The following is a 21,877-nucleotide window of genomic DNA, read 5'->3' on the forward strand; positions in this document are numbered from 1 at the left end:
AATCTTTTTTACACCTTGCTGAAATCAGTGGTCTGAGGGTATTATTGTTATTATTTTTTTTGCCTTTGTTTTGAAATGATAATGTATGTGCGTTATGGCATATATGCACAACTACATGCACTGATGTATAGTTCTATTGGGGCAAAATATCTATGTATTTGAATAAAATTATGTATGTACTGTATGGCATATATGCATAACTACAAGCAATGAAGTATAACTTTATTGGGGTAAATCTCTCTTTATTTGAAGAAAATATATAAAAGGATAGTATGAAGTTCTGTCACGTAGTATATTCTTTAAAATTATTTATTTATTTAATTTATTGAATTAGCCAATAAAGTAAATGCATATATTAAATATTTATAATTGTATATTTTTATAGAATTAAATATCTATAGTTGTGCATTAATTATTTATATTAAATGAATTTATATGATTATTTTTATAAGATTTTAGATTAAAAAGACTATTTTTATTAGGAGTAATAATAATTGATTTAGAATATAGCACTTTTTCTCAATTTTAGTTGCTTTGAAAACAATTGAAACAAAAGTCATAAAAAATTAAATATTTGTGAATTCACTAAAGTTAATCTTAATCGTTTAGATTTCCCTACTTCTAATAGTAACATGCAATATATAGGAACCAACATTGTAGTGTTTACTTTATGTAATTAAAATAATTGCTAATAGGATAAATACATATTTTGTTATATTAATTATTTTAAGTGTTGCATTAATTATTTGAATACAAGGGTTTTTTTATATATATTATTTTTTCTAATATATATTTGAGAAATCTATTTTAAAATATGATATTCTTGCTCAAATTTAATTGTTGTTGAAATAGTTGAAACAAAGTTGGCTATTTAGGTTAGTTGGATCAATAGCCAAATATGTTTACATATACGTGATGTGATGCGCTTGGAGAAAGTTGGGTAGCCCTTTTTTTAATTATTATTTGAGAAGAGCTTGTGTCTAGTGCATTAGTTTCATTGGACACGTTTAGATGCAGACACATGTCTAGTTTCGGACATATTTCAATATCCCAAAGTGTCAAGTGCACTAATTCACTGCACAGAAGCTGTGTCCTCTTTATTTCTTTTGGGTTTGGAACCTTTTTGTGACAGAATTTGGTGCAACAGAACACATAGACAGAAGCTGTGTCCTCTTTATTTCGTTTGGGTTTGGAACCTTTTTGTGACAGAATTTGGTGCAACAGAACGCATCCAGAAGCTTTCACTACATTTGCGCAGTGTTTTCCCTTCATCTTAATTGTTCCAAGTTGAAGATTTTGTCTCTGTGGGTGTCACTGCGCAAATTTGGTAGAAGCATTTGAATTATAATGTGACAAAGGCCTAAAACTTTTAATGTATTATTCTCCTTTATAAGCTTATTTATTTATGGAAAAACCGAGAATTTTCTTTTTTAATAAACTGTATTGTCCAATTTATACCGTTGTTTGACATATTTCCTCAGAGCCTCAGACTTTAAATTTGAGTAATTAATTCTCTAAGCTATGTGATCAGTTGTGATGACTTTCATATAACATTTAACCATAATTTTCGTATGCCATTTACGTAATCTTTGGAAAAAAATAAAAGAAAACTAATTACATGATAATGTGATAAACATTTATCTTTTAAGGTTAAGTATAACGTAAATTTAAGGAGATTGATCCCATAATTTACGGAAATGATTGCTTAAATTTAAAGTTTATAAAGCTATTATTAAATGAGAAATGATATGTCCACAACATTAAATTTAGAAAGGAAAAATACGATAGTCTCATCACGCGCATGTAAAACCCAATAGTTTTGACTTTTGACCGCCACACGTTTTTAGCATGATGATCACTTTACAAGTACAAGTTCTTGTGGGGGTGAAACAGGTAAGGACGTGAGTTTAAGTCTTCAAGAGAGAGTTTCATACACATATACACTTATATTAGGGAACACAGGTTTCTCTCCAAACTTCAAACTCCTTATATATCTTTATATTGAGTATGAATTTTGAAAATTTAATCATTGAATTGCATGTTATTATTATATCCTTCAAACTTAACAATTTCAAGAAGATCAAAGATCAATTTCTATATCATAAAAAAATGTTAAAATTTCAAGTTTTTATATTCTAAGATTGTGTATAAAAAAATAAGTTTATTGATCGAACAGTAAGTAATATTCAATATGAATGAAATTTAATATGTAAGTTAAAAACATAAAGAACATGAAATTCAACAATTTAATATTCAAAATTCACACCCAAAAAAGAGATATATGAGAAATTTGAAAAGTTTATCTCGAAGAGAGATACTACGTCCACAACATTTTTACAACATTTTCACAACAAATCACAGGTGGTTAATTGTTATTGGTTTAAATTTGAATATAATACTAAGATTACTTTTTTATCTCAACAATAACAACCAGTAACAAGTTTCACCGTTTAAAAAAAAGAAAAAAGAAAAAAGAAGAAGAGAATTATAATACAAAATTCAATCCTTCTTCTTAGCCCAAATGGTTAAGGGATTTTAACCCAGTGTAATTTAAATTGGCTGGTTGCCCTATGGGTTCACCGTTTAAACAAATTTGAACAATAATTTCTCTTATCTATAAACTAATTTGGGAAAAAAATTTATTGAGTAAACTAGTTGGGAGAAAAATTTTATTTTAATTCTATATTAAGTTAAAGTGAAATTCTATCTCAGATCAAAATGAATGAAAAAATACAAACAGTCAACCTTCTATATTTTTACGGGCAGGGATTTCTTGGCGATCTCTTGGGTCACGTTAAAGGAGATTGTCTCTCACTTTCCAAGTCAATTTTATGAATGAAATATTTGATTTTAAATGTATAGTATAAGTATAACATCAATAGATTTTACTAACTGAATCAATCTATTCCTTTCTTATTAGTTATACAAGTTTCACCGTTTAAAAAAAAGAAAAAAAGAAGAAGAGAATTATAATACAAAATTCAATCCTTCTTCTTAGCCCAAATGGTTAAGGGATTTTAACCCAGTGTAATTTAAATTGGCTGGTTGCCCCAAGGGTTCAACTAACTCGATCCTATTAATACAGTGAAAAATTTGACTCCATTTCTTGAAATTTCCAACTTTCGTGGCAATTAGCAACATAAATTGATCAAGCTACTTTGAAGGTTTTTTTTTTAAATGATAACTACACCAGAGAATTAAAGATTAAAGTTTGTTTGGTTGGGAGGATAACAAAGTGAGATTGTATAATTTCTTCAAAGTGATAAGATTGAAAATGTAAAAATAATAAAAAAAGTTGACCAATACAAAATATTTCACTTTTCCCTCGTGTGGGTGTGTTTTTGTAGAGTTTTTTTTGGAAGACTTAAACTTAAACTATAACACAAACATCCATTTATAAGAATGAAATATATATATGTGAATATGTGATGTTGGTTATAGAAAAAAAGAAATACATGATGTGGTTTTCCCCACATATTAAGAAACTATTATGCATGCGGAAACAGGGAGTAAATAATTATAGCAACGGACTGAGTTGATTTGACAGAGAATAGAAAAAAAATTGTAATTAAAATAAATAAAATAATAAATTCTATGTAACAAACATTTTCTCCTCTACTTTTCCTCCCAATTTGGGACTTGGGAAGATGGTTTTTGATGGGCCTTGAGTGAAAAACTCCATCCATCCTCATTTTCATCATACCATATAAGAGAAAACTTTCATTTTCATCCCTTTGCACCCAACCAAAAGGATCAGAAGAATGCATTTAAATAAATAAAAAATTCTGATTTAATGATAAAAAATATAAAACACTGATATTAGAAAAGAAACAAGTTTGGGAAAATAAAATATTCAAAAGAATCAAGTTAAATGTTTATGTATGAAAGCACTATTTCATTACTCTCTCTCTCTCAAAAATAAAAAAGTAAGGTAGAAAATGACTTGTCAGCGTATGCTAGGCCTGTGAAGGAAATTAAGTGCAGCGTGTTCTATGCATTCTTATCAACTGATGCATCGTGGTCCAAACAAAGTCCAAACTTTGAGAGCTCCAAAATCGTTTCCAGTTGCTTTTCAACTTTTTTTTTTTTATGGTTCTTCTCACTCCTCTATAAGTTATAACTCTCCTGAAAGGGTTTTCTATGTTGAGGGCATGGAAAGTTTTTTTTTTTTTTTTTGGTAGAAAGGGCATGGAAAATTGGAACTTATAGATGTTAGTCACATGCAACCTAACATGTTTAACATGTTTGGAGTAAAAATGAAACTTTGGTCAGGTCATAATCACTCTACCAAGTACCAGTACCTCTAGCCTTTGGTGGTATATATAGGTTTAGGTTGTTTATATTCGTTTGTCCAACCAAAAAAAACTGTAGGAGTGACTCATGTATTTGAACTTATTCAGCTTGTTGGTCCCATCTAAGCTTCAAAATTGATTTACCTTGGGACCATGTTAAGTAGGCAAACGTGCATTAAAAATCATAGGTAAGATAAGAGGCTTTGATTTTCCTACATAGAAGAAGACAGAACAGTGGACTGCCAACAGTAAAAAAAGGAAAATAAAAATACCATTTTTAACCGTTAGACAAAGTAATTCATGTAACAACCTAATGATTGAAAGGTTATGTATTTTAATTTTAGAGCAAAAGTTTAAGTATAAGTCTTTAAGTGTGGTGTGATACGTTTCTCTAATTAAAAACAGTCACATGCTTATATTGACCAATATAGCATAAATATTAATTGTTATATTTAAAAAAAAAAATCATTTCAATTGTATAGTTTCATTAGTTAATATAACCACATGATAGAATCTAAATGGATGACATAATTAGAGTATAACATTTAAGAAAATACCTAAGTAAGGAAGTTATATATACCAATTTCTCGTATAATATTCATTATTTAATTTGTTATATGAACGATTTAGTACTAATTTATTGTATTATATACTTCCTCATCAAATACTCAAAAAATATATATTTTTTTAAAATTTACAATAAGACAGCACATCACTGTTTTGGCAGGTGTGAACCTATTAAAATTTCAAACCCGAAAGTAAAAGAAAAGAAATTATTGCTATCATTTATGTCCCATAAATTTAAAACAGAAAAAACAAGAAAAGAAGAATCAACCCTTTTGCACTGCCAAGTGCCAAGCTGCCAGCCCAACTCCATGCCCATTTTGCAGCCAAGCAGAGCAGAGCAGTGTACTGCTGCAGTGCTGTACTGTCCCACTTTCATAACATAACCTCACTGCCCTCTTGTCTTTTCTTCTCGGTTTCAGAGAACGGTTAATCATCCAAAAGCCCAAAAAGAGAGAACAAGCAAGCAAGAAATAAAAACCCTATTTTGTCTTGCATGCATTTACATGCACTCTCTCTTTTGCATGGACAATGTATAATGGCCTCCCCTACACCTTCCAAGCCCTAAGCCAGAAAAAAAGATAAAGAAAAAGAGGTCCTTTTACCCTAACTAATCCCCCCACAACCTTAACCATTTCTTCAACTACTCTTTAACCATATCTCTAGGATCCTATTACATTAATAATGATACTTTTAATGAATAGTAATACTTTAATGTCTGATAACTGAATCATAAAGGGTCCAAAGCACAGAGCAGTATTAAGAGCAACCCTACTTTCCTTACCTTTCGCTTTCACTATCAAGCCCTTCAATTACACCTCTGTCGCATCTTATTATTGTCATTACCATTATTACTTTGATCTTGGAAAACTGTGCTGGATCTTGGGTCCCTTCTGCTATATACAACTTCCTTAGCTTTTCCTTTAACACAAAGGAAGAAATACCTCAGATTTCTTACTTTGCTTCTGCTTTTCCCTCTTTAACTTTCTTCCTTCAACATGTGATTGGATCTTTCTCAATCATTTATTTCTGGGTTTTCTGAAGTATTCTAAAGGGTCCCATATAAGTTGGACTTATTGAGTTCTATGTTACATTGTTCTTCTGGGTCTATTTCTTATCCTATATTTCACATCATGAACTGTATTACTCCAAAAATATCCCACTTTGTTTCTATGGATAAAACGTGAAAGGCCCTTGTTATAGAATTGCTAGAATGATCGTTTAAATTGAAGCCAAGCTTCTTCCTTTAAGGTTTCCCTTGCTTCCTTCTGCATAAGTATCCATGAAGAGCTTCATTACTATCAGTAATGCTATTTTTGCTGTCTTCATCTTCTGTTTGGTTGCATGGTGCTGTGGACATGAAAACATTGATGCAGCTCCAATGGAGAAAACAGAAAAGGAAGCTCTTTACTCTGCTGTACAGGGCTTTGTGGGTAATTGGTGGAATGGCTCTGCTCTATATCCAGATCCTTGTGGCTGGACTCCTATACAGGTACTATTCTATGGACTTAACTATATCATGTCACTTTATAAACCTTTAAATTTATAATACTCCGTATTTATAATACTTTGAATATAATATTTATTATGATCACTTCAGCTGTTCATTCAAAGGTTTATCTACATTTTTCTGTCCACTAGTACTTTAGGATACTGATCAAAATGGTATTCTTGTTGTGTCATAAAAATAAATTATTTTCTTTGACATTAAAGTGTAACTAATATGGGATAACATTCACCATTCTTTATTGAAAACACTACAGAGTGATCATTGATTTCTTTTGGTAAAAAAAAAAAAAAAAACCCAATATAGACACCTAAAAAGCTCATCATGGTGGCCATCATTATTATTGTTGTCATCGTTATCATCATTATAACCAGCACTCTTTTTTCAATTATATACTTGCACTTTGGGATGATTAGTAAGCTTTCGCAAATAAGACATGGAATTTTGAAAACTCTAAAAATGATTTCACAGATACACTTCAATCATTTGCCATCTGACTATCGTTAGTTGGGGGACATGTCTGTAGCCTACAAACTCATTGTTTTGAGGAGTGAGAACTTATCATCATTCAGAACGAAAGCTTAAAATGGAACATGGAATCGTAAGGTTTAAAGCCTTTTAGTTTTAGACTTACATCCTAAGGCTAAATTTTAGTGAATTTTTTTTCACAAAATGACAAACTTTGAGGCTCGGGAAACCAATTATTTTTCACAACAATCATATGCATTCTTTGCTGCCCCGTACAGAAAACAATTACCATGCACATGGTGAATGGTGATAATAGTTCATTAGCCATCATGACTAAATCATCGTAGCCATTACCATTCAACTGTAAGGTCAATTTTCATGTGGTATATTTTAGATATGTGTAATTGCAGTCTCAGGCTTCACAATTTTGTTTGATACATTTTCTTACATTCTTCTACAGGGGGTTTCTTGTGATTTGTTTGATGGGCTTTGGTATGTTACTACCTTGAATATTGGGCCCATTCATGACAACTCTCTTGTTTGTGCCAAAAATTTGGAATTCAGACCACAAGTGTTTGAGCTTAAGCACCTCAAAACTCTTTTATTCTTCAAATGCTTTGTTTCACCCAAGAGGCATCCCATTGCCATTCCATCCAATAGCTGGGACAAACTTGGTGGCAGCTTAGAATCATTAGAGTTCAGATCAAACCCTGGTCTCATTGGAAAAATTCCTATCAGCTTTGGTGCCCTCGTGAAGCTCAAATCATTAGTGCTACTAGAAAATGGATTAACTGGCAATATACCAACAAATATTGGCAACTTGATCAACTTGAAGCGTCTAGTTCTTGCTGGGAACCGATTTGTTGGTTGGATTCCTGATAGTTTTGGTGGGTTGAATGAGCTACTAATATATGATTTAAGTAGGAATACACTATCTGGGCCTTTGCCATTGACTCTTGGAGGGTTGACCTCACTTTTGAAGCTTGACTTGAGCAACAATCAATTGGAAGGGATGCTTCCAAGTGAGATTAGTAACTTGAAGAATCTGACCCTCTTGGACCTTAGAAACAACAAATTTTCAGGAGGGTTGACCAAGTCATTTCAAGGAATGAGTTCCTTAGAAGAGTTGGTCTTATCTAACAACCCAATAGGTGGAGACCTAATGAGCCTAGAGTGGCATAACTTACATAACTTGGTCATTTTGGACCTCTCCAATATTGGGTTGACAGGGGAGATTCCTGAGTCCATATCAAAATTAGAGAGATTGAGATTTTTGGATCTCAGTGGCAATAACCTCACAGGAAAGCTGTCTCCAAAGCTAGCTACTCTACCTTGTGTTAGTGCACTCTACCTAAATGCGAACAATCTGACTGGAGAACTTACTTTTGCTGATGATTTTTATAGGAAAGTGGGAAGGAGATTTGGGGCTTGGAACAACCCAAACCTTTGTTACCCAGTTGGGTTAGTGTCAGCTAGCCATGTTCCATATGGGGTAAAACCATGCCAGCAACAGCCAACAGGTCACATTGCTTGAACCCGACTTGAGAACCAAGTTGGCTAATGGGAACATGAATCAAAATTCCCAGTTTGTGGCCTCATTGGGGTTTACAAGCTATGGTATTAGTGCTGGGATTTGGTGGGTTTCTCTTGTAGAGATGTTGACAGGTCTAGTCTTAAATTGTTTCCTATAGTTGTGTCGTAATTGACAGAATTCTCGACTCTAGAAGATTACTCTTTAGATGTAGGTATGTAACAGTAATTTCATCTTTCTTCTTGTCCTGTCTTCTATCTCTTTTCTACAGTACTAATGTTTATGACTTGAATTGCATCGTGAATTGATATATTATTCTGAAAAGGAAAAAGGGGAAGAAGGGAGTTACAATGCTTAAAGTAGACAACTTAAATTTTCTTTACCAGTTTATGTTTCATTAATAAAAACTTGCCACTTGTAAACCTTCTTAATTAAATTCAATCATTATGTATTTTCCTAATTTTAATTTATATAATGTATAATTCATATTAAGATCCATCACACCAAAAAATGACAAGACATATGATATATTTATCTTTATTTTCATAATCCACATTAACTTAGCCAAAATAGAATAAACTGCCTAAATTTAGGGAAAAGAAAAGAAAAGAATACACTATTAAAAACTAGTTTTTTTTATGAACACTATTTAAAAACTAGTATACAGAAGAACGAAACCCTTTTTATATTCGATTGTATGACACATCTTCCCGTTAATAATTTTAAGAATTAGGTGGGAATGAGATCAAGGTTGAAGAAGACTCACCGGTGCAACAACCTGTGGTCAAGAATTTAAGATAAGGTATTCTTTTCTGCACCATATGAATCTTCCTAGTTTCTCCCATTGTACATTTGCCAAATGCCAGCCAGTTCGCTTATAACGACCAAGATGATTTGCCCCTTGTCATGAATAGAAAATTTGGCAGTGTAACATTGCTTATTGATAATAATTGAATCATGCTAGAGTGACCTTTGTTAAATTAAATTTTTTTTAAAAAAAATTACAATATACTGCTAATTTTATAGTTTAAACTTTTTGTTAAATTAAATACTATAATATATAACATTTATATTTTCTTGATAAATCGTGTAACAATTATATAACATTTATAATTGTAGAATTATTTTTCACGAGTTTTCAATTAGAAGAGTAGAATTTTTCACAATTCTTTATAAGACAAGGATAAATTGTTAATGAATTAATCAATATAAAACTTTTTTGTTAATGGGTACCCCTTATTATTATGCACGACAAACTACCTCAATTACAGTGAAAAAAAAAAAAGGTAATGAATAATATTGTGGAATCAGGTTTTCAAATTAAATTAATTTAAATAGGTTTCTCGTTGACAAAACAAGCCAACCAGAATCTATGCTGTAGTATATATTAATAAATTTCCTGTATTGGTTTTTCAACGCATGGTAGTTGAATGACTTTAATACGTTGAAAGCGAAATATGGATAACTAGACTTTAGACATAGCGTGTAGGTGTTAGTTAGTGTAACCCTGTACGTGTACCTTGGAATAAGCATGGCTAGGCTTGTAGCTTGTGTTCAATGCTTTGTGAACATTGTGTTGGAAGATGATGATGATGATGATGATGATGAGGCTAGGGTTCAGATAAAAGCTAGACAATGTTCAAAACTTTTGTCAGCTAATCTCTGTTCTCATCTCTATGTTCTAGCTAGGTTGGTTTCTTCACTTAATTTGTTCTTAGGGGCAATCAAAGTGCCATGGCTTCTGGGAAGGTAAATTGAATGTTCCTTCCTTGCATTTCAACCACTTGTTTAAAACTAAAGAAAATTGAATGTTCCTTTCTTTTTTCTGCTTTTTTGTTCTACCGAATTGGAAAGAAAATTTGACCTACTAGAAGCACTAAAATGACGTGTATGTGTGTGTAATTGCAAATAACAAAGTAACGAGAACAACATTAATTAAAGTTTTAGGCTTTCAGCTCATAGCTAGCATTGCACTTGGAAAACCAAAGAGAGAAATTCACAAGAAAAGAAAAGAAAATTCATATGAATGGATGCCTTTATTCAGCAAAAAAAATAAAATAATAACATTAACGGATGTCCTTAATTAAAACATGTGTTCATGGACTATTTTTTTTAAAAAAAATTGATACAAATTTCATAGAAAATATAAAAACTTATAATTTTTTTTTCTTTACATATAAAATGTTTTTAAAAATATTTTCTAAACTAATGCCACTAACACATTCATTAACTTTTTCAAAAACAAAATTACAAATAAAAGTGGGGAAAAGTTACTAGTTGCTATAAATGTATTAATTTAGGAAATATTTTTAGATATATTTTATAAGAAAAGAAAAGTAACTGATTTTTTTTTCAATTTTTTTTTATATATTCTATGAAAATGGTATTAAAATTTAAAACTTTCTTAAAACACATTAATAAATACCCTAAAGGTACCCGTTAATTGGATCCAGCCAAATGAATTAGCGTGTTTGCTTATTATTTTTCAGCAACTATTGTCAGAGTTTAGTCCCTTTTTTTGGGGTACATTGTGAAATATATAGTTTAATCAGAAGTTGAATTTATACCCTGTTTCCATTAGATTTTCAGAACATTAAATGTCACTTATACTTCGGATGAAGACTTTAGACTTGTACTCCAACTAATACGTACCTTTCTGGCATTAGATGTCTGATGTCACTTTATTAAAAATAAAAAAAAAATCAGTTGAGGATTGAAGATTGAAGATTGAAGATTGAAGAAGCAAAACTCTTTTGTTAAGAAATTAAAAAAAAACACCGACAATTATTACGATATAATAAATAATATATTTTAGCTGTGAGCTGCTTAAAACGATAATATAAATTAATTAGTCTGGTCATCACGAGGTAGCCCTTCTATTATACTTTAATATGATAAGTCGTTTAACACATTTAAAAAAAAAAAAAGTATTTGACTTTTAATTTTTTAAACTTCTTACAGCTACACCAAAGTCAGCGAGTTTGACTATAATATCATATATAAAATAATTATATATGTCTATTGGATTTTCTGAATATATTTCTTAATTAATTCTAGCTTCGTTTGGGATCATCATACACAAGTTGGATGGTCATGGTGGTCTTATTAGAATATTAGTTCTAGCTTCGTTTGGGTTTATACACTGTTTTTTACTTGCAACAAGTGAAAGTAATAAGGAGATCAAAATTAGTTCTTTATTTCACCTAAAAAAGAAAAAGTAAAATGCAATTAGGATATTTAATGGTCAAATTTACCATTTTTTATTATAACTACTGAATTTAAACATTAATTTTAAAAAAAAAACAGTGAAACTTTTTTTTTTATAGTAAACTACATATTTGATCCTTATGTTTTCACCATATTTTAATTTGATTCCTAACTTTTCAATTGTGTCAATTTAGTTTATAACATTTCAATATCGTGTCAATTTAGTCTTTGCTGTTATTTTTTAGATGAAAATTGATGACGTGTCTAATGGCCAAAATAAAAAATTAGCTTTCGTTTATATAAACTAAAATTTTATTTTGGCTATTTGCTATGTCAGCTGTGAGGTGCCGAAGACCCAAAAACCTGAGGACCCGAGGAAGGGAAGCTCGAGACGGAGAATAAAGGAATAAGGAAACATACCCGAGGATACCCAAAGATGAAGTGGCATGGGCGTTGATGACATAGGGGACGTATTGCGAATAGCTGAATGTGGCAGGATAACTTAGAAGGTTGCATTAAATGTCCAGCACCAACCTTTCTGGCCACATTAATTAGAAAGTACCGACTTTGTCCATTGCATTAATGTAGACGTGACCTGAACAGTACGGAACGCAAAGTTAGGGCTTTGCTCCATTACCGACGGACAGGTGTCGGGGGAAGAAGCTGAATAGATTGCAAGGTGTAGGGCTGAGATGATAGGAGCCAAGGATATAAATAGGAACCGGAAGATACATAGAGAGGACTTTTGTTGTTGGACCCTCTCTACCAAATATATTGTATTCGAATCTTTAGTGAGGAAACTAGCTGTGATACTCTAGGCTGGTTTACGAACTTTGGTCCTTACATCAGCAATTTTTATTCAAAATATAACGGCATTAACTAAATTGAAACAATTAAAAGGTTAGAGACTAAATTAAAATATGGTGTAAAAAATTGAGATCAAATACATAGTTTACTATTTTTTTTTCTTTTTTTTTGGTTAGTACTCAGTGGACCAATGCATGCAGCAAACAGTATATCATAACTTTCACTTGTATTTATTTCTATTCTAATTAGGTTAAGGGTATACATAAATGCAACTTTTGTATTATAGTTTAGTTGACACACTAATCTCTCTTTCTCTTTACAATAAATACTATTAACTATCTCATCAAAAAAAAAAAAAATACTATTAACTAGATCATTCACAAATTGGTAGAATAATTTGTCTCGTTTTCTTTAAAAATATCTAATTGTAATTTGTGGTATACTTTTGTATTAAAATCTTTATTTTCTCACCCCCTAATTTGTATGGGCCAAATCCGGCCTCAGGGGCAATGCTACAAATAAATCATTAAATAAATTTAATATATGTTTTGTCATCCCCTCACAGTCACACCCAACCTCTTGAACCTTTCCAACAAGGAGGGTTGGATGGTACAGTAACATAAAGCGTTCCTGGGTACGTATTGTACTGAACTAGGATGAGTCTTATCCTATCCGCACCTGTACTCCTGCACCTCACTGTAACTAAAACTGTAGATTCAATGGTACAAGAACTGTTTATAGTCAATCTAACAAGCTGCCAAAATCTATTCAATCATTATTCAGCAAAAAAAAAAAAAAAAAAACCTATTTAATCGTGATTGTGTCAGCATTGCGTAAAATGGACCTACCTGTACAAAATGGACAAAAAAAAATTGAACCAAGTTCATTGTGTAGCCCATAAATCAGATGGGAATTAAGAAAAAAAAAAAAAGAAAGTAAGCACACGAATTGTGTTTATTTTTATTTTTTTTTATTGATAAGTTATACATGCAGTAGTATACTTGTAATGATTATATTTATATATAAAGCATTTTATACACGGATTAAAGGGAAGAACCAATATCACTCAAATCAGTGAAGTCATAATACAAAAACCTATTTTTATGTCTTCTAGCCTGATTACTAGATGTGTATATTTGGGGTTTTTAATGCTTTATTGAAATTGGCTTAATAGTATTCAAACGTATTAAACTACATAAAATAAAATATTATTAAAGGTACACACATTTATCACAATGTACAACAACTACATAAACAAATGTATCATTTGTTATTTCAAATGTGTATGCCAATATGATAATTAAATATTTGATATTCTCTAAGTGCACCTTTAAAGGCGCCTGTTAATAATTATGTAGAACTATTCAACTTTTAAATAGTTGTAATTAGTGAATTAAATCTAGATGTGTTAACTTTTTTTCTTTTGTCTTTTTGAGAAGAATGTTAACATTTGGTTAAAAGAATTTTGTGCATTGCTTTGGTTTGTGACCAGTTTCTCTAATTACAGGGAAAATACAAGCTTGAACCACTATAGGCCCTTGATTTCCTAAATCTTGATTATTCACCTTGTACTCTGTCTAGGAGCATATATTGCACAAATAGTTAGAACTTATGGCATAGCATGACGGTCTTTCTTATTCTACTTTGTGTGACCCACTAATGAATACTTACCATCTCTGATACTAGTACATCGTACGTGGGACCCACTAACAAACACTTACCATCTTTGACACCACTTGTTAAGATGATAACACTTTAGAAAGATTCTAATTTAGAGGTTAATATAACATATAGGAACGTTACTTGAAGTTCATCAACTTAAGTTCAATGATGTTATATTAACAACTTGTTCTTCTCATTAATATCCTATGTGAGACCTTTACTACTTAACTAATCACATTACTCACACATGAATATTACAACAATTCCAAACTCAAGGTTGGGGTTGGGATCTTCACAAGATTTATCCAAATTCAAGACTTCGATAAGTTTCTACCTTAAGTTTGAGGAAGTGTTAAAATTTAAAAATAGTTTGGATTTATAAGTTTATTACGTATGTAGGCCAAAGAGGCTCAATTTTGTTGTAAAGCTAATGCACACTTAATCCAAACTCTTAGAACTCTTGTATATATCCTACTAGGGTTCATTGTACAATAAACCATGCTAATATCAAAGATATGACTGTTAGGATTTTATTGTGTGAACATGAGGGCATATGTTAGTAAAACCCATAAAAGAATTCTTGCATATGTACGCAAAGCTATTCCAATTAAGAATCGTGATTTAGACACACTTTTTCTTTTCTTTTTTTGGTTCTTTCTTTAACGACAAGTATTGGAGGATGTGGAAGGTTGGCTCTGAATTGTAAGCGCATTGGCCAGCCATAATTCAGACTTCCAAACCAATTATTTCATAAAAAAACTCTTTATAATTCATGCTGGTCCTGCTAGCAGTTAGCAAATTCAAGACGCATAAGAGTGATTTCTCTACCTAATTAACCAGCCACAAAAAAGAAAAAAGAAAAGAGACATATATTTAACTCTACTAGCATGTTTGGCATTGTGATAAATAATCACTTTCGTAAATAGAGAACCAATCAAACACAAATTAGGCTTAGGACTACTATTCGTAACATATATACCCCAAACAAGCAAGCTGACTAGCCCCTCCAAATCCGCCCACTCTTTGATTTGGACTAGGGTAGGCATTGGGAAATGGACTGGCTTTTTAGCCTTTAGGACCGCCATCTACCACATGACCCACAAAAATTCCTACACAAAAATTCTCTCTCTCTCTCTCTCTCGTCCCAAGTCAGTCTGAACACGAAAAAGTCATGCTACATGGCTTGACAATACTGTCACATATGACTATATATAGATAACTCAGCTTGTGTTTCACGCTCATGAACTTGCAATTCTGTCCCAAATTCTTAATTAAACCATACAAATGATGCATATTGCTTACCATAGTAATGAATTTTTTTCCCAAGAAAAATATTAAAGAAAAAGAACACACACATTTTCGACTTTGAAGCAACGAAGAAAGTCCTAAAATTACAACTCCTCCGTAAGACATTTCCTTGTTATTCAACAAACCCATTCCATAATACTCGGTTTTCTCCTACATTATCGTTTACCTGCTCCGAATGTCGGTCTTACCTGCTCCACATGTCTATCAGTGTCAAGTTGAATGTTAAACAAGGATTTGTGGACCATTTGAAGCTTGTTTTCTTTATATTGGAGCTTTGCATGCAGAAGATACCTGCTAATTTTCTTTTTTTCCTAAAGAAATTTTAAATGAAGAATTCAATCATTCATGCACATTTAAAAAAAATTACAATTCATAAAATTAAAAAACAAGTTGGTTTTTATTCGAGATAAAATTGAACTACCCAAAGACTATTATTTCTATATATGAATTTAGACAATTACATTGTTTGAACGCTAATATTACCCGATAAGGACTAGCAGATAAGTATGGGAACTTATTTCAATCTTATTCAAATTTATATTCCATCCTATAAGATTACTAACACTAATCTAATCTGAACTCTGAATACCCAGCTAAGTTTATCATATCACGTTTTACTTTTATTTAAAAAAAGGTGAGTTTACTAATTTTTCATGTGATCCATTGATATATCTATTCCATCACATCAAAAAAGTTAGATCACCACAAGTTGTTTCCTCATTCATAAATCTGATAGCATTATTTTGAATTTTAAGGCTTAGATTCATAAATCAAGTTTGATCCAAGATCCTTAAATTTGCAACATATAACATATTCAAACATTACCTTACATATTTATTTAAGGATAATTTTGAAAACTTATACATTTTTATAAGGCAGACAAGAAAATAAATGATGTTCTCTTAAAAAGTTTGACTTTTCAAACAGAACAAACAAATTGAGATAGAGGGAATATTATTTTTTTATTGTTATTTTTAAGAAATAAACTAGCTACTTGAGAATAATTTATTTAGCTAAAATTAAAATTATTTTTGCTAAAAGTACTGTAAATAAAACAAAAAATTAACTAAAATAGTACAGTGATACTCATGAATAATACCAAAAAGTGCAATAAGACATATGAATAATAGCAAAAATAAGCAAAATAGTAACAAAAATAAACTAAATAGTAAAAAAAATTATATTTTTCAGCCAATACCAAATGCAACATAACTGTGTACACACTTAATTACATTCTCTCACCAAGTTTAAACACATTACTTAACCCAAAGTGCCACTACAAAAGAATCTGATGATAGAACTATTAAATACGAGTAAAAAATAGTTTCAATTACATGTGATATTGATATAGATTAATATGATGAAAATGTGATATTGTCATATTGGTACCGACTAATATGAAAATAATTTCAATTATATGTGATATTGACTGATTAGTGATTAATATTATGAAAATGTGATATTGTCATATTGGTACCAACTATTTAAAGCATCTCTAGCCGTCTCTCCAAATTTTTGTTTTATTTAGAGAATGAACGATTACTTTTAGTTTTTACTATTTTACTTTTTCAAATACGCTTTTCAACAAACTCTTCATCCTTACTCTATCCTATTTAAATATATTTTTTTTGGACAAATCACAACTTATCCATCTATGGTTTGGCTAAAATTTAAGTTGCCTACTAGTGGTTTAAAATTTGACACTTTACTTACCTGAGGTTTAACCAAAATTTAAGTTGCCTATTTGTGATTTAAAATTATATGATGCAATTGTTTCAATGGACATTTTTTTTAATCCTATTTGATCTTGTAGTTTTCTGTTTTTGGAGGAAAGAAATATAAAAGTGAAGCAAAATTACATATATATAACTCTATTTTTAACAGAGGTGGATTATAGAAATCTAACTGAGCTAACCTTAGGTGGGTAAAATGTCAAATTTCAAACCATAGATAGAGAACTTAAATTTTAACTAAACAACAGGTAAGTAAATTGTAATTTTCCCTATTTTTTCATTCATTCTTTATTCATTCTTTAATTTTCATTCATTATTTTTTTAACTTCATTTATTCATTCCCAACAACCATTGCAGGGTCATTGGGCCCAGGAATAGGTGTGGGGTGGCCCATAATTATTCTTTAGGCCAAAAGCCCAATCTAAAGACACTGAATGGTTCGATGGAGTATGCATGAAGACTTGTAGGACAATATTAAAGAAAAAAGGGATGACGTAGGGGCAAGTAAGGCTGAAGCGGTAGTCCGAGGACTGTTATGTCCTCGGATATGAGAAACCGAGGTAGAAGAAGGGTTGATTAACATGCACAGGGCATGTTCTAGAAGTTCCCATAGGTAAGGGCAAAAATGGTAAACATGGAGGATAAGAAAAAGGGCGGTGGAATGTCTGAAATAAAGCTGTTACCACCGCCCCGCATTGAATGCACTGCAACTGATACTCTGGCCGCATTAATGGGGAAGTGAGACCTGAACATCAGGGGGTTGAAACTTGAATCCTATCTAAAAGAAAAGACTTAAGTGGAAGTGGATGGAACAAGTATCTGGGATCAACGATCTAACCAGGAGGTGAAGGACAAAAAGGAGGAAGAGGAGGGAGTATAAAGAGGAGAGAGGACCTTCCGGAAAGAGGGGGGGGGGGGGAAGAAAACCAGAAAAAGAACACAAGAGACCTTATTATCGAGAATTGTATTCTGTCTCAAGAAGAAATAAGATAAAACCTCCTCGGCCTGTTTCCGAGGTGAAGATTTTGTGATATTTATAATCAGTTCTTTGTGTGTATTAGCGTGATCAAAAGCCCATCATTCGTGTTATCAAAACATCAATAGAACCTAGATTTCAAACCCACTCTCTACAAATTTTATTGTAAAAAGGCCTTTAAAGCTCATCCCCTTTTGATAAGTGGGTTCGGGTCGAATTGTGACCTTACAACCATATTTTTAAATTTTTATTATTTAATTATTAATATTTGTTAACTTTTCATTATCTCTTTCCATTTTTTCTTTAAAGAACACTTATCTAATCTTAATCTAAGAGATTATTATTCTTATTCATTAATTAATTTATAATTAATTTTCCTACTTTCAAAAAAAATTAATTAAAAAACTTACTTATCAATTTCTTTAATAAAATCTTATCATTAAATCCATGGTTTTAAAAATCGATACGGTCAAAGAATTGGGAGTAGTTTTTGGTTTTATGATGGGACTGAGGTTAGACCATGATCGAATTGATAATGATGTCATTAATAAATAATTATAAAATAAATAAATAATCTTATTGTGAGGTGCTGAAGACCCGAAGACCCGAGGATCCAAAGAGCTGAAGACCCGAAGACATATTGAAAGGTTTAATGAGCCGAGAAGGATAAAGAAAGAGGCCCGAGGATGAAGTGGGCCGGGTGGGTAAAGGAAGAAAGAGAGACTGATGATGTAGGAGACATATTGCACATATCTGGGTGTGGCTGGATAACTATGAACATCGCATTAAATGTTCTGTACCAACCGTTCTGGCTGCATTGAATAAGAAGTACCAGCTTTATCCGCTGTATTAATGTAGAAATGACCTGAACAGTACAAAGCACAAAACTGAAACTTCTCTCCACTACCGACTACAAAGGAACAGACAGGTATCAATAGAAAGGGGTAGAGTAGATGGTGAGGTGTAGGGTTGGGATGATAAGGGCAAAGGGTATAAATAAGAGAAGAAAGACACAGAAAAGAGGACTTTTGTTATTGAGACCCTCTCTACAAATTCATTGTATTTGGATCTTAAGTCAGGAACCGTTGTTGTAATTGTAAGTGTTGTTATCTGATTTTTGGTCCTTACACTTATAATTAGTCATTTTAATTAAAAAATTAATTAAAAGTAAAACATTAAACATTAACTTACCAACTTTTAAATACCACTTAACAAAATTCAACCATAACAAAAACAAATAAACATATAGAGGTAGCAACAAGCCCACCACAAAGTATTTTATTTATTTTTTTAATTTTTCAAATAACAAAAAGCAAGTGCACCAATGGGTAACAATATCATTGTCCACTTGATTTTTTTTTTTCCCATATATCCCACACTTTACATATTGTAGTCTCAAGTACATATCATCTATACCATTTTTTGTGTATCACTCTGTGTTTCATCAATCACAACTAGTCATGTATGAATTTTATTTTCCTTATAAAATAACGGAAGTTTAAAAAAAAATCAATATATAATCAGTTGTGATTAGTAGAATATAAAATAATGCAAAAGATCTGTATTCTGCAATCTCACCCACAACACATTTTGAAAACGTAACTCTAAACGAAATGCGCATCCTCTGTCCCAAATTACAGGAAAATTATTAAGTACTCTAAGAGTACTATAAATGCGTCCTCCTTCTCTCACATAAATGGTAGGTCTCATCATGAATTTATTTAGTGAGACTCACCATTCATGTGAGAGGAGGGAGTTCACATTTATGGTACTCCAGAAGCATACAATAATTTTCTTAAATTTCCCATCTCACATCATGTACAACCACTCAAATTGTGACACATGTCTCTTTTTTATTTATTTATTTCTATTCTTAATTCTGCACGCGTCTGCGTTAACGTTAGTTAGCTGAATCTTTTTTTTTTGAGAAAATAGTTAGCTGAATCATGTTTCTATGAACACGCTTTTTTTTTTCTTCAGCCCTTAGCATAAGACTTTTCCTACCTCTTTCGCTTTCCCCCCCTCACTCTCTCATAGCTCCAGCCACTTGCATTCGCCTTGAAGGTGGATGATTTTGATAGTTTGCTTGTGAAATTCTCATGTTGGAGTTTGGATTTCTCTCCTTAAACATAAAGTGAAAATCTTTTCTTATTTGGAGTTGTAAATAAATGGGCTAATTGTCAAAGTAATGAGGTGTTCATCAGCCCGAAATTTATTGAGGTTTTTGTTCTGTAAAATTTGTTTGCCCTTAATTTGCTTTGGCAGTTCCTCTCCTCCCATCTGCATTGCCAGACCATTAAAGTTTTTTATAAACTTAATCTTGTTTTCTTTCATAATTTAGTATAGATCTGTGTTGTTTGATTTAATTTCATCACTATCTCGTGACGACTAAAACTAACTTATTGGGAGTTCTAGCTTTGTATTTTTTTTTTCTTGTCCTTCTTTTGTATGGTTTAAGTCTGTTAACATTGATGCTGGAAGGCTGCATCTAGGTATTCACAATAAGATAGACGTGTAGTTCAGATTGTTTACCATCTCATCAAACAAATTTAAAAGGCCTTTAAAAAATACCAAATATATATTTTTGTATTATGCCATTTGGCTATTCACCAAAAAACATGTGTAGTTTAGATCGTGTAACAACTTAACTAATAAACAATGAAAAAATTTTATTTCTCTACTTATGAAACTCCAACATACTAACCACTTAGGGGGTGTTTGGTAAATGAGTTGGATTAATGTTGTTTGAGTGTTTTTGATATACGTGTGGGTAAAAAAGTATGTAAAAATGTGTATAAATGTATTTAAAATGCTCAAAAATGTGTTTAAAATGAGCTACCAAAAGTAGTACAGTAGACTAGTAGTGCTTTTTTTTTTGATAACAAGTAGACTAATAGTACTAACTAGTAATTAATTGAGTTGTCTATTGTTGATACCCATTTTCGCAACGCAATTTGTACAAGCTCGATTCAACCAAGTCCGGCTTCATTGTGGGCTCAATTCATGTATTATATAATATTTTATTCTTTTAAACATGGCCCAAACCTATGTGACTTGTGGGGAAAATTGAGGAAGTGAGGTTTGGAAGGTATGGGTCGGTTTCTTTTAGACCTTTTCTATGAGCCTAACTCATGCGTGTTACCAAGTAGGTAAGGGACACTGGTAGCACCTTAGGTTCATAGAGGAGATCTTGTACTCAAAATTTCCACCTCAAAAGAGCTTTTATGTTCTGGGTGATTGTGCCCCTAATTTTCAGCCCAGCTCAATTTTCCACACCAAAACACAGCTAACCCTAAACTAATGAGCTAGTCTATTGTAGCTACCAAATGCAGCTATAAAAAGCCTACAATGACATAGAAACAATAGCTAAATGGAGTTAGCCACTTTATTTCCAAAATCATGCTAAAAGCATGCTAAGCTCTTCCCTAAACAAAAGCAACCCAAGCCAAAACACTAAATTAGTATCATGGGGGATAAAAACCTCTTCCACTACTCAAAAATCAGTCACTTAGAGCACCCCAAGTTCAATACAAAAGACCCCAATCAGAATCAAAAGAAACTAACCATGTTCTACCTAGAGACCTGAAACTTCAGAGCAAAAACCCATTCATCCAATCAACAATCTCACAATTTTGAACCTTAGGGGTGGAAATATAGGTACAGGGGAACCTTCCCTCTCTTCCTCACAACCTCTCTCAATTTCCTCTTCTCGGTGACTGTGGGTCGAAGTTTCAAACTTGTTGAATCACGTTTTCCCCATAGAGCTGAAACTTGAAAGCAAAAACCCACTAAGTCAGGAAACATTCTCACAATTTTGAACCT

The 21,877-nt window shown here is 31.8% G+C and overlaps 1 pseudogene; it reads left to right on the forward strand.

Annotated features, from left to right (window-relative positions):
- The first annotated feature begins 5,789 nt into the window (after nucleotides 1-5,789).
- On the forward strand, nucleotides 5,790-8,693 carry LOC142607081 (uncharacterized; annotated as a pseudogene).
- Nucleotides 8,694-21,877: the final 13,184 nt, after the last annotated feature.

This window comes from Castanea sativa, chromosome 8, assembly GCF_040712315.1.
Source record: "Castanea sativa cultivar Marrone di Chiusa Pesio chromosome 8, ASM4071231v1".
Lineage (NCBI taxonomy): Eukaryota > Viridiplantae > Streptophyta > Magnoliopsida > Fagales > Fagaceae > Castanea > Castanea sativa.